The sequence below is a fragment of the Argiope bruennichi genome, chromosome 2, assembly GCF_947563725.1.
Source record: "Argiope bruennichi chromosome 2, qqArgBrue1.1, whole genome shotgun sequence".
Lineage (NCBI taxonomy): Eukaryota > Metazoa > Arthropoda > Arachnida > Araneae > Araneidae > Argiope > Argiope bruennichi.
This window is the reverse complement of record NC_079152.1, coordinates 133,377,890-133,390,916: the sequence shown is the minus strand read 5'-3', so window position 1 is coordinate 133,390,916 and position 13,027 is coordinate 133,377,890.

Genomic DNA, 13,027 nt, shown 5'->3' with positions numbered 1-13,027 from the left:
AAAACCATTTTGTTTACATTTAAGTGGTAGCAGTGAATGAATGCGTACTGTTCGCATGTGACTCATTCGTCAGTTGTGAAGAATTATTACAGGGATTTTCAATTCGCGGAACGAATACATTTGACCTTGGATTTAATCCCGCATTAGCATTCTGCGAACGAGTTTCATTTTCGCTTTGAGTATTTCCCAGGTGCAAAAGAGTGTTATGTCGTTTTTTTGCAAATGGAACAGTTGGATTTTGAATAGCAATTTTATGGTGATTTAAATAATTAAAACATAATTGCTTATTTTTAGCAACCTCAATTCTCTCATTAACAAGCATATTTTTGAACACAGGACATACATTCAGGGAATGATTTTCATTAGATTTACAAATTACACATTTCGGGGGTTTTAACTTCCGCTACGAATGCTTTTTGTGAACTGTATTCGTTACGATATTTTTGAGAATGGTTTACAACTTGCGGTCGTGAAAACACGTTACTATCGTTTTCGAATTTTGACGATACATAAATATCGCAATGCCTGGCCAACTCTGATGGCACATACCAAGATTCTCCTTGTTTCACGCCAATATGAATTTGCAGTTCACGATCTAATGAATCAAATAGTTTTTCGGAAACCATGAGTTCACAAACTCACTTGAAATCATTTACCTTTCTTAATTGACAATAACAATCAAATGCTGCACTAAGTCGCGATGCAAATTGGATATAGCTTTCGTTTGGACGTTTTTTCGCTATACAGAAATTATTTAATACTTCTTGTGGGGTGGATTGAAATTCTTTTAACACTAATTCCTTTAATTTGTCATACATAAACAATTCATCTTCATTTAAATATATCATTAAATTGGTAACTTTTTCGCCTAAAATATTTAAAAAGATCTCCGAGAATTGTTCTAGGACATTTTTGGTTTTGAAAGCTCTTGCAAGCGATTGGAAAAATAAATTATACGACTCTGCTTGTGTAGGAACTGGAATAGTTAAAGTTTTGACACTTTTTATCAAACTTTCTAAACTAAAATTTGAATCGAAATCGCTATTTGTCACATTTCCCTTTTGTGTTGTATCTTTTTGTAAATTCGCAAGCTCAAGTTGTTTTTCTAATTGCGCGAGTTTAAGTTTTTCCAATTCTAGTTTCTGTGCTTCATTTTTCTCGCAATCTTTTTCTTTTCAATTATTGACTCAACCACAGTTTTTACAAATTCATAAACTTTTTAATAGTAATTATTTGGGCACCCGAAGGAATATCAATTTCTAGTTCCTCGGTAACTTCAATTAATTCACTCTTTTTAAGTTTTGAAAGCATTTTGAAAAGAGAACTCTGAATAAATGCTACTCGTAAAAACGAAACTAATACTCAAATTCGGAAAACAAAAGTATACTCACAGTTACCTTGAATCCAAAACGGACACAATAATCTAATCAGGAATTTACACTTTATATCCATTGGAGATCACTCTAACGATTCAGAAATTACCGAGAAAAATATCAAGCAAACACACGCGACAAAACTGAACACTTGCCAACTTTTTCACTAAACTCTCGATGGTTCTATACTGCGTAGTCTACGGACCACTTTATGTAATTCTCTTCAAATAAAACTCATTTCTGTCTGGTGAACACCATTTTATTTTATTTTCGGACACAATTTTTGTGCCTCTTCAGGTAGACTATTACAGATTAGAGCACCTCACACAATTGGGTGCCACGCATAGAGCTGAGATACTGATAGATATAGTGCAACTCTACTTTGGTGTAGGAGAAGATAGAAGCGGATAGCGAAAGAACGATCATACAATGTTAACGGACTTAGAAATTTTCTGAACAGGAATGAGTGTCTCTGCGCATGCTCCGATTTTACTGGAGAAAATAAGTAATATTCACTATGGTTCATGATCGTTCTCTCGCTATCCGCTTATGTCAGGAGCATCATCAATATGAAGATTATTTTCGTGTTTAGAAAATCAAAAATGTTAAAAATATTTTATCATTTACAACTATTAAAAAAAGTAGGAACGTTTTTTTTAATGTATTTTGAAAGTTAATTAAAAAAGTATTTTATACATAAAAAGTTTTATAATTCAAACTTTAAAAATAGGGTTGATTTTTGGTTTCTTAAATATTTAATGAGACTTCCTGAAAAATGACAGTAAAATTAATGTGCCTTCAGTACTATATTGAGAATGTATGTTAGGAAAGTATGTTTATGTTTTTTTTTTTTCCTTATATTTAAAGTACAATAAAGGTTAACCTTATTTTTTTTAAATTTTTAAATGCTTTATTTAAAAATGTTAGCAATCAAATACCCATATATATTTAAATTTATATTCCTCAAAGGAAGATAAATTTAAAGAAATTTATCTTCCTTTGAGGAATTTCTGAGAATAACATTTGAAATCATTTTAAAAAGGGCTTTTGAGCAACAAGGAAGTATCAACCAGCATTGTTGAAGCTGCTGTTTTTCTTCATATCTTCTTTTGTTGAGTATTTTAGTTAAAAAAAATTTCTTTTTTTTTTTTAATTGAAAGATGAGCTGAAAAAAAATTACAAATTCTAGATCTTATTTTTGTAGTAATTTGAAGTGAGAATAAAAAATACAATAATTATATATAATATTAAAAATTCCCTATCATAGTAATCCTAATTCATAAAAAACAGGATTATTTACATCATGTTTCCTAACTTTTCTAAGAATTTAATAAATCTTCCACTTAAAGATTGCTTGAAATCAATCCAAATTGTATTTAATCAATGTATTTTTTAAGGAAATAATCACTTTAACTATTTTTGCAATAAAAGTACTTTGTGTACATAATAATTTTAAATATAATAAGCATCTACATCCTATTAATCGAGCAAAAATTTGATCTAAAACATTTTTTTGAGCAAGGAATTTAAGGGGATATACTTCTACTGATTTAAATCATTCCTTAAATTTTATTTCAGTCTAATAAATAATTGAAAAAATAATAATAATGAATTATAGTTTTGAAATTCAGTTCTGGCAAAGAAAAAAAAGCCATTTGTCAATTAACTGTGATAAACGTGAACTATTCTGCAGCTGCATTTTTTTTTTTCCCTTCAGTGGCAAGGAATTTCTTTTAAAACATATACACTTTTTGTTACTGCATATACTTTAAGTTTGATGAGTACTTAAGTTTTTATTATGGTAGCATCAGAGAAAGATAACCTGAAAAAAATCATCAGTTTAAATTAATAATAAAATGTTTATCAAAAGAGACAAAAATAAAATTTAATAAGATCCCCTCCCCAAATTCTTTGAATTCTTAAAAATAAACAATATTTAGATAAAATTTAACATGACTATATACTCAAAAGGGAGTCAATCATGGAATGACTATCTTGGTCATGTCTTGCTGAAATAGTTTTCTGTAGTTAGGCAAGTAAGATAAAATAGAAAATCTACATGTTTTCACCACCATGATTGATATGCATTTATCAAAAACAAAATTAATCAATAATCCAAGAATAGCTATTAACCATTTCTTCTTTTAAAAAAAACCTTAATAACTCATATGATTTCAACTTTTGTCCATCCAGGACTACTGGTGTAGCTGCCAAGATTTTTCAGCAATTTTTTTTTTTTTTTAATTCAGAGAATTTAATTTACTATCTCATTTTTTCAGATATATTTAAATAATACAAATATGTTTTTAAAAATTTGATTTCTGAACATTTTAATTTAAATAAAAGTTTCAATATTTTTGTTTGAAATTATGAATTATAAATATTAATAATTTTATATTTTTATAAAAATCTGATAAGATATATTATGTTGCCATACCAAAATGTTAGTGTTTTTATAGAAAAATTATAAAAGATTTCTTATATCATATTCATTTTATTTATTTTAAGCAATAAATATTTTGATATTTTTACTTGACATTTTTTGAAGCTAAATGAAAGAAAAAGTGTACTGAAATGTAAAACTGAATGAGAATAATAAATTAGAAGAATTATAAACAGTTTTGAAATTTTTATTACAGACATCAGAACTACAAAATGCATCTGATTACTCTTTACAAAATATAAGATGAATACTGCACTAAGTTATAAACATTTTTCAAATATATCAAAATCACAAAACAAATTTTGAAATTATAAAGTAAATTATTATGAGTATAATTTAATGTAGAATTTACAAAAGTTTTACAATGTATAGGTAGAAAAGATAAAAATCAAGGTAAGAAGAAAAAAAAAGATTAATTCTCTAAAATATCTTAAAAACACGCAACATAAATATAATTGCCATTGTATACAAATTATAAAAATTAAAAAGCATAACAAATTTTGAATCTTCTGGGCTAATTAATAATACAATAACTCAAACAATATAATTGAAGAGATTTTGAGGAAAAAAATTGCTGAATAGTAATACAACTCTAGATTGACAAAATAGAAAATTCGAAATAAAGTTTACAACCAAATATACATAAAATATAACATACATTGTGCCATTACTGAAAATCAATGCTATTTTTCATGAAGTAATCAATAATACAAAAATTCAAACAACAATATAATGAAAATTTTAAATTATATACATTTAAAAAAATTGCAGAATATAGAGGGTTAAAGCAATACATGAGTGACTTGATACAGAATCTAAAATAATGTAAAATTTATAAATGAATTTAAAATCAAATATGTAAGATTATTATATTCCTTATGAAACCTTATCATCATATTCCTAGTGTTATAATTGAAAAAAAAGAACAAAAAAAAAATATATATTGCTTTTGGATATGCACTAATCAGAAATATACAAAAATTAAATAATAATGAAAGTGATATATGTAATTGTGAAAGTATGTGATTAATAAAGCATATATTGATAAATAGTACAAAACCATAAAGAATTTTATATGGCTGAAGCACCATAAACAGTTTTAATATAAAGCTTTATATATATATATATATATATATATATATATATATATATATATATATATATATATATATATATATATATATATATATATATATAGTAAGATAATATATATAGTAAGATATGATTCAGTAGGAGAAAATGATAATAAATAAAATAGTGTAAATTTTTATTTTTAAAAATTGCAGTTTCAAAAATTTGATAAAATTAATCACTCAAATGATTAAAATTTTAATTTAAATCACTGCATAGAATACTTCAATTAAAATTATTTATATGCCTATCTATACATATATATGCATAATTCTAGATAATGACACATTTAAAGTGTTAAACAAAAATCTAAATCAAAGCAAAAAAATTACAGAATTAATAAACCAAATAGTCTAAAAGTATTTGCATACAATAATAAACTTTAAATAATATTATATCTGATCCAGAGTGCGTAGTGTGAAATGAATGCAAAAATTAAGCACCTTAGCGAAATATTATCGATTAGAGCTGCCTGGTGGATATTTCTCCCGAAAAAATTTTCTAAGTCCGTTAACATTACATGATCGTTCTCTCTCTATCCGCTTCTGGAGAAGATAAAATCACATGACCTGGGGACAGAATTTGTGTTCACTGTAACTGCATTCTCCGTTCCCCATTATATTTCAATGGCAGATTTTTTCTCGCTTTTAACTGTTGGATTTTAAAACTTATTTAAGCCATGGTTAACTATTGCTGTGCAATTGGATGCAAAGAAAAAGCTTCTAAGGATAGTAGTGTATCATTTCGCAAGTATGTACAATAAACATATCCTGTTTATATCCATTTTAAGTCAATTTAAAATTTCGTAACCTCCACCACTCAGTGATTTTGGTGTTAAAACTGAATAATATTTCATAGTTTGGTTTAATTATTGTATTAAATTTATTTAATTTGTTATTAAGCTTCATTTAAACTGATGTATCTGCATTATATTTTATTACTTGCTATATTTTAATCTCGAATGTGTTGCAAGTGCTTGGCTGCAAGCTTGGCGTGATTTTTTCTCGCCAATACAAATGTTTACATAAACAATATTGATATATTATGTATTTATTTTAGTGCAAATAAAGTTCCTTATTATTTCCAATATGTTGTTTCTTTTTTACCATAAATATTCGAATCGTATTATACCGTGAAAGATATTAAATCATCAGTGTGAAGGAAATAGTGAAACTAAAACGTATGTTTTATTGAACATGTTATATAGTAAAATTTCATAAATGTGCTAGCAGTAATTGCATGTTTTTATAAATTTTAATTAAGATCTAAAAAAAAACTAGTGGATATTCTAAAGATAAACTATTAAAGAAATGCTATCTTTACAGATAAAAATGTTGTCTGAATGTTAACATTTATTAATAACTTACGATATGCACATACCCTAAAATCACCGTTTTCGTAAAAATTTGGAATTTCCTTATTATTTTGTATTAAACAACACATTTAAGATTCCAAAAAGGATTTAATTTTGTTTCTACGGTAGTTTGAAGCAAAGTTACCGCCAACATTATAACCCAGAAGCGAAATACTATTTAAAACTGATATTAACAAGGAAAAGGCACGAGGTTTAAAACCGAGTTCGGAATAAGATTTTGTATAATGGGAGTATACATTTAGAATGTTTATGAATGAAAATATTAAGACTCAATAGTCAACCTTAAAACTTTCAAATTAGCTTATATACTAATAATGTGTTACCCATAGTGTAGGGGTTAAGGCACTGGCGTAGCATTCAGGATACCAGGGTTCGATTCTGAGCTAGTGTTTTTTTTTTTCTTTCTAAACTATTTCAAAATAATTTAACAGTTTTAATTAATATCTTTTTCATTTTTTATGCAAAAATAAATAAATATTCAGAATATTCAAGGGAAAAAAAAAAGACTTGGGCCACTTTTATAATCTGCTTTTATTATAAAAAGTTTTTTTTTTTTTTTATCTGTATGAGATAATGATAAAACATATAATGTAAATTGAGCATATAATGTAAAATTAAAAGATGTTTTTAGGTAAAGAAAAGAAATAAAATGTTTACTTAAAGAAGAAAAATACTCACTTTTAATTCATGAACAAAAACAAAGTAAAAAAGTAAACAAAATTTAAATCAACAAAATCGGCTACTGATGTAAAAAAGAAAACATTATTTTCGAAACTAGTTTGCTTAGTTTTCAAAGAATGAATATATATATATATATATATATATTATTTAGGAAATGTTAGCAGGAAATGAAAACCGACCGGACCCAATGTCGGGAAGCAAACTGTCGCGCGGCAGTTTTTGAGTATGCCAAGATTTGCGATATGACGCCAAAGAAGACCAGATTTCTCACAAGTCACATGGCTCATGTTGCGTACACTTGTTTAGACTAGAAACAAGCAACTAGCTCCCTCCATTTATATATAAGCTCTATGATGCCACGTCTAGGTCACAGAATCGTACTTACACTAAACTTTTTGCTACAGTAACAATTAACAGACTTCTTAGTCGATAGATACGCCATCTCTCGGCGTGAAGCTGGAACAGTGTCTATTGAGGGTATTCATCTGACAAATGAATGTGTCTGTCTTTTAGAGGGTCAGGTTAAGCTCTGGCAAAAGTCTTAAAGACCCAGGCATTACAAGTCTTCAGTTTTTCTTCATCCAAAACTAACTTTCATAACCAGGTATTTTTTATACATTTTATTGTAAATTCAACATAAGTATTTTTTTAAGTATCATGTATTGACTCTTACAAAATATTCAGCGAAAATTTGCGTGAGTCAAGAGCTGTTGGATTTCAGAAGATTTGTTGGATATTATCTTTGCATGCAATTTAATTTAGATTAGTTTAATGCAATTATCTTTACGTCGTGTTCAAAGCAACATGATGATGGTTTTGGAACGAACTTCGTAATTTTGAACCGAAGTCGAATGACGAGGGCGACACCTGAGTCGGCAACTCTCTTTTCACATTCCTGCGCCACATCAGCGTGTGGATATTTGGCAGAGGTGAATTTAAAATGCTCAAACTTGTTTGCACCTGATTCTTCAGAAGTATTCGGGTCTACCACTAGACCAATGCGGACACTATCTCATCTTACAGGCAAGAAATGGAAATTCGCAGAACTCTATACAAGACGATATAGAGCTCAGTAAAATATTAGTCTTTTCTCACCGTATGTGAAAAATGGCAAATTTTACTTACCGTAATTGCAGCATTTCTTCTATTTTATGATAGAACCGAAAACTTTCCTAGACTTATCTCGCTAAACCAGTGAAATAACTGTAAAAAATTAAACCGACTAATCAGCAAGCGAAATTAGAAATATGAAGAAAAAAGAAAAATTACCCGAATTTTAAATAATATTCGATTGCAATTCTTTGTTGCTACACTCATTCAAAGAGTGAAAAAATTAGAATAAACGACCCTTTTAAGTCAAAAGAAAACAAAAAATTATATTATCCAAAAAGTATCATAAAAAATTACAGACACATCTAAAAAAGTTGTAGTGTCTACTGGCAGTGCCTATTTTATCTATTTGATACTCCAGTCCTGTGTTATGCAGTCGAATGTTTTCGACTGATATCTACAAATATATTCCAAAAAATTTCCAAAATTACCTTTTCCATTGATGGTTTAGCAGGATCGTTTTCATTTTGAAGTCTTCCGGTGATAATTTAAGAAAGAGTCATTCAATGAAAGTAATTTTTTCTGCATCCTAAAAATTCATCCAAAAGTTGCCTATTCATAAAAGTTAATTTAATTTTTCGGCCTCTTTCTTTTCAATTGTAAAATTTATAGAAAAGTTAATAAGTTTAATCTTCATAGGAAGATTTTCCACGAACTCAAAACCATACTAGAATTTAATTAAGATAACAGAACACACTTGGAAACTAAATAAAGATGTCATAAGTTACATTTTTTTTTATTGTTGTTGAAAGGATGCTTCCCCGTAGAAAAGCAGTATGGGGTATCCTCAGGCATTGAAGCAAAAACGACTTCTCAACTCAATTCAGAGGGAATTTTTACCGAACAGCTATCGTACATGTTATCGTACAATCCTTTCAGTAGCCCTTCAAATTACTGAAGGACTCCCTCATATCAAAAAGCAACAAAAGACAAAATTTGTTAAATCGAAAAGTCCAGTAGATTTCTTGGCACACATTTCAACCCCGAAAACATTGAATAATAGAATAAATCCAACAAAATACACCCAATTGAATTTTACTTGAGAAAAGAATCGCAATAACAATTTTGAATCGCCTAATAATATAATTCACCTTTATGGGTAACTCCAAAATAAACGAGAATATAGGTATTCTGTGTTTTCAAAACAAGCAAATCAATTCACGCAAAATGGCTCAGTTTAATACGTTCAGTGCCGTACCATCTATATTTCAACGAAAACAAAAGTTCTTTGTGTAGAATTTAATACTTTCAGAGCCGTGTTACCTTATATTTGATCAAAAACAAAAATGTAGAATTTGATGCGAATAGAACAAACCTATGTTTAATATATATGACCTTGTTTTATTCCATTGCCCACCGTGTGAATCATCTATGATTCACACCTACTATCTGATTAGATATTTTCTTCTCTGTTACAATTAAGAGATAATAGAAAAATAAGCATCTTGTTTGATAGTAATCCGAATCACCAGCATGAACGTGTTAACAAGAGCTCGGTCTTATAGAAAGAACTATTGACACGACATCATGCAGTTGAATGGTTGGAGTTATTTGTCAAGTCATCAGACAAATCCATTCAACATTTGAAGCAACAGTGAGACAAGTTTAGATGTCCCTGAAATCCTCCAACACCTCTAATCCAATTGCCAAATCAAACGAAATATTATGCAGAAGACAAAAACGTTAATCTTGGATGGATAAAAGTACACGTTTATCATGAAAAGAATGGAATTGCTGAATTTAACTAAAAAGGCTATCACAGAAGATATCTGAATCTCCATCCCGGCCTACGTAGTTATTTTAAAAGAAAACTAACGCAGCTTTCCATCAATAAATAGAAAAGGGGACGGGATCCCCCATCCGAAAGTTAATTAACAACAGGACAAGGTTTTTTCCAATATTGTTCTAAGCAACTTAATCTAAATACAACAGGCAAGTGCGGGTGTCACAGAATAAGGAATCTCTGGATTATGCCACCATCACACTCTTTACTACCTCCTCTCACCCGAGAAAATCAGCACTGGATCAAAAAATTACCTTAAGTGGTGTATGCTTGCTAATAGCCTTGCCTAATAATTCCGATTATTCACGAAGTTTAATTGCCTACAAGAAGAGCTAATCTGAAGTGACTTCATCAATTGATGGTAATTTTTTCAACTGGACAACCACCTTCACTAAAAGTGAGTCCTAAAAGACCACCTGATGACTTTAATGACACTTTAAGGGACTGTATCTTTACGATAGACTATATATATATATATTAGTAAGAAAAACCAAGTTAATAGGAAAAAAGGATCAAAATTAAACCAAATAAAATAAGAATCCGGCCTGAAGACTTTCTAAAGAGTCACCCGCAGGCAGGGATTTTTTCTGTGAGGAATCCAGACAAAAATTTTCCAACAGTAGTTAATCCTCGTGAAGATTTTAATCTGGATTCCTCAGAGAAAAAATCCCTTATTTTTCAATCCCTGTCTGAGGGTGACCCTTGAGAAAGTCTTCAGGCCGGATTCTTATTTTATTTGGTTTAATTTTGATCCTTTTTTTCCTATTAACTTGGTTTTTTATAACTAATTGTCTACATTCATCTGTGTTTTAGTAGTAGCTGCATTTGCGCTCTCTAAATACAATGGTGCTTCTTCTGTTCTTTTTTTAGTTTGATTCAGAAATAATGTTTTAGTTTCGATTCCGAAATAATTTTAATTTTAGATTGTTTTAATAATAGGTTTTAATTACATAATGCTTATATTTTCGGTTACTTCATAAATATATTTTTATATTTAGATAATTTTATTTTAGACCTGACCGATCATTTTACACTTGCATATGGAATTTTTATACTACTTTTCATTTATGAAGGCACTTTATCTTTGGTTGTTGCTCTGTTTTTACGTTTTCTTTTGCTCTTAGTGGTATCTTTCGTCCACTAATCTTTAATTATATTCTTTTAATGCCACTTCATTTTTAAGTTTTCATCTGAATTCATACTATGGCCTTTATCCAGTACATTGCAATGAAAAAAAAATCATTTCTTTACAAAACTTTGATGTATCTATGTTTCTATTTGCCTTAAGTTGTAGTTTTCAATCCCGAATACTTTCTCTAAAAGAAAGGATTTTTTTTCCCCCTTCTTCCCCGTCTTTCAACCTCACTGACTGGGAATCTTTGCGATACTAGGTGCAGAGGTATACAACAGTGTGAAAGAGTCTCAAATCGCCTCCCGTTTTAAAATCAGATAAAAGTATATTATATGCGTGTGCATAATGCTTTATCCATGTAAAAACATAACAATTCGTTTTGAGTGGAATATTGTAGGGAGGGTAAAAATCTCAGCCCCTTTTGTCGAAGGGCTGAATAACTGAAAGGGGTAGAAATGTAGAAGAGTTAAAATTTTGATTTTCTTATTGCTCCCTTATTATTGAAGATATAAATGTAATGAAATTCGTCTAATAATCATCTCATCATAATGAACAACTTTTGTACAGAAAGATTTTCGATTGCTACAATATCTTAGAAGTTGAAAAATGGCTATCTTCTAAGTACCATATAACGTAAGCTGTGACACGAATTGTAAGATTCATATTAGTAACATTTTTTTTTTACAATCCTTAGATGCAAATCTTAAGAAACTGGAGGTAGAAATGGTAGAGGAAAGCGAAATTTTCCGTTTCTTTTTATCTCCAAACAAAAGAAATCTATATTTGTTACCCGATAGGATAAAAAAAAATTGTTGTAGTTGTAGTTGTAGCCACTATCACGTGTAAGCAAAAAAACTATTTTTATTTCACAAAGTGGCAACGCTGATGTAAATGAAACAAAAAAGTAAAAAATAATCTCATATTTTTTTAAAATAAAAATGCGAGTACTGACCCCTTCAAATACAATGACGTGTCTGAGACGCGCATCGAATGACTGAATTTTTAGTTTCAAGACTGCAATTAAGCGACAGAACTAAGTATTTAAAAAGGCAGAAATCAATGCTTCAATATCTCAAACGCCCCTTTCGCATAAGAATAAAAATAAATATTTAAAATAGGATGTATCATCCAATTAGGAAGTTAAATAAATTCGTATGTCATGGGTTATGCGTGGTAAAAACATCTTCAGTGCTTGTGATTCTTTATCGAAAAATTTCATTGAACATTTAAGAAAATTCAAAATGTGCTTGGGAAAAATGCTTCTTCCAGTAAATGTATCAAATTTACAATTTTGAGATAAAGATCATAGGCCAAATTTCATAAAACTCGAAATTGGTTACGAGTTAGCTTTTCAATCAGATGCACAGACACATAATTTCCCATTGGTGAAAAATTTTATGCAGATATAAAGTTCTGATGTTCAATACCATATTCAATTCCATCCCTCTAACTTATCACATAAACATAGATATCATTCAGAAAAGTTATTTTCTTCGGACTCGGTGAACTATGAAGTAAGAACAAAATAAATCTCAACTATAATCTCGAAATTGAATTATTTTATAAAAACACTAACTTCTCTGTAAAGTTTATAGACGAAGATAAAAAAAAAGTAATTAAAATTCGCATAATGCTGAAAAAATAAATTGTGATGCAACTTTTAAATCAGAATGTAAACCTTTTCATTATTAACAAGCCCCTGCTTTGTATTCTTATAAATATGTAAATATCCTTAGAATAGAATTCTTAAAATACAGTGTATCAATTTAAATTAATAAAATACTGAAAATATTTATCTATTAAACACCAATTTTCAATGAAAGAAAACTTAGCATATTTTATATAATTAATACTGTACAGATTTATTATATTTAAATTTTAAATTTAAAAAAGGAACAATTTTTCTGCTAGTTAAAAAAAAGGCATAAATTTGATAAAAATTCTTCTAATAAAATTAGTTTTATGTACAAGAGATCCGTTGAGATATTTAGTTACCCTT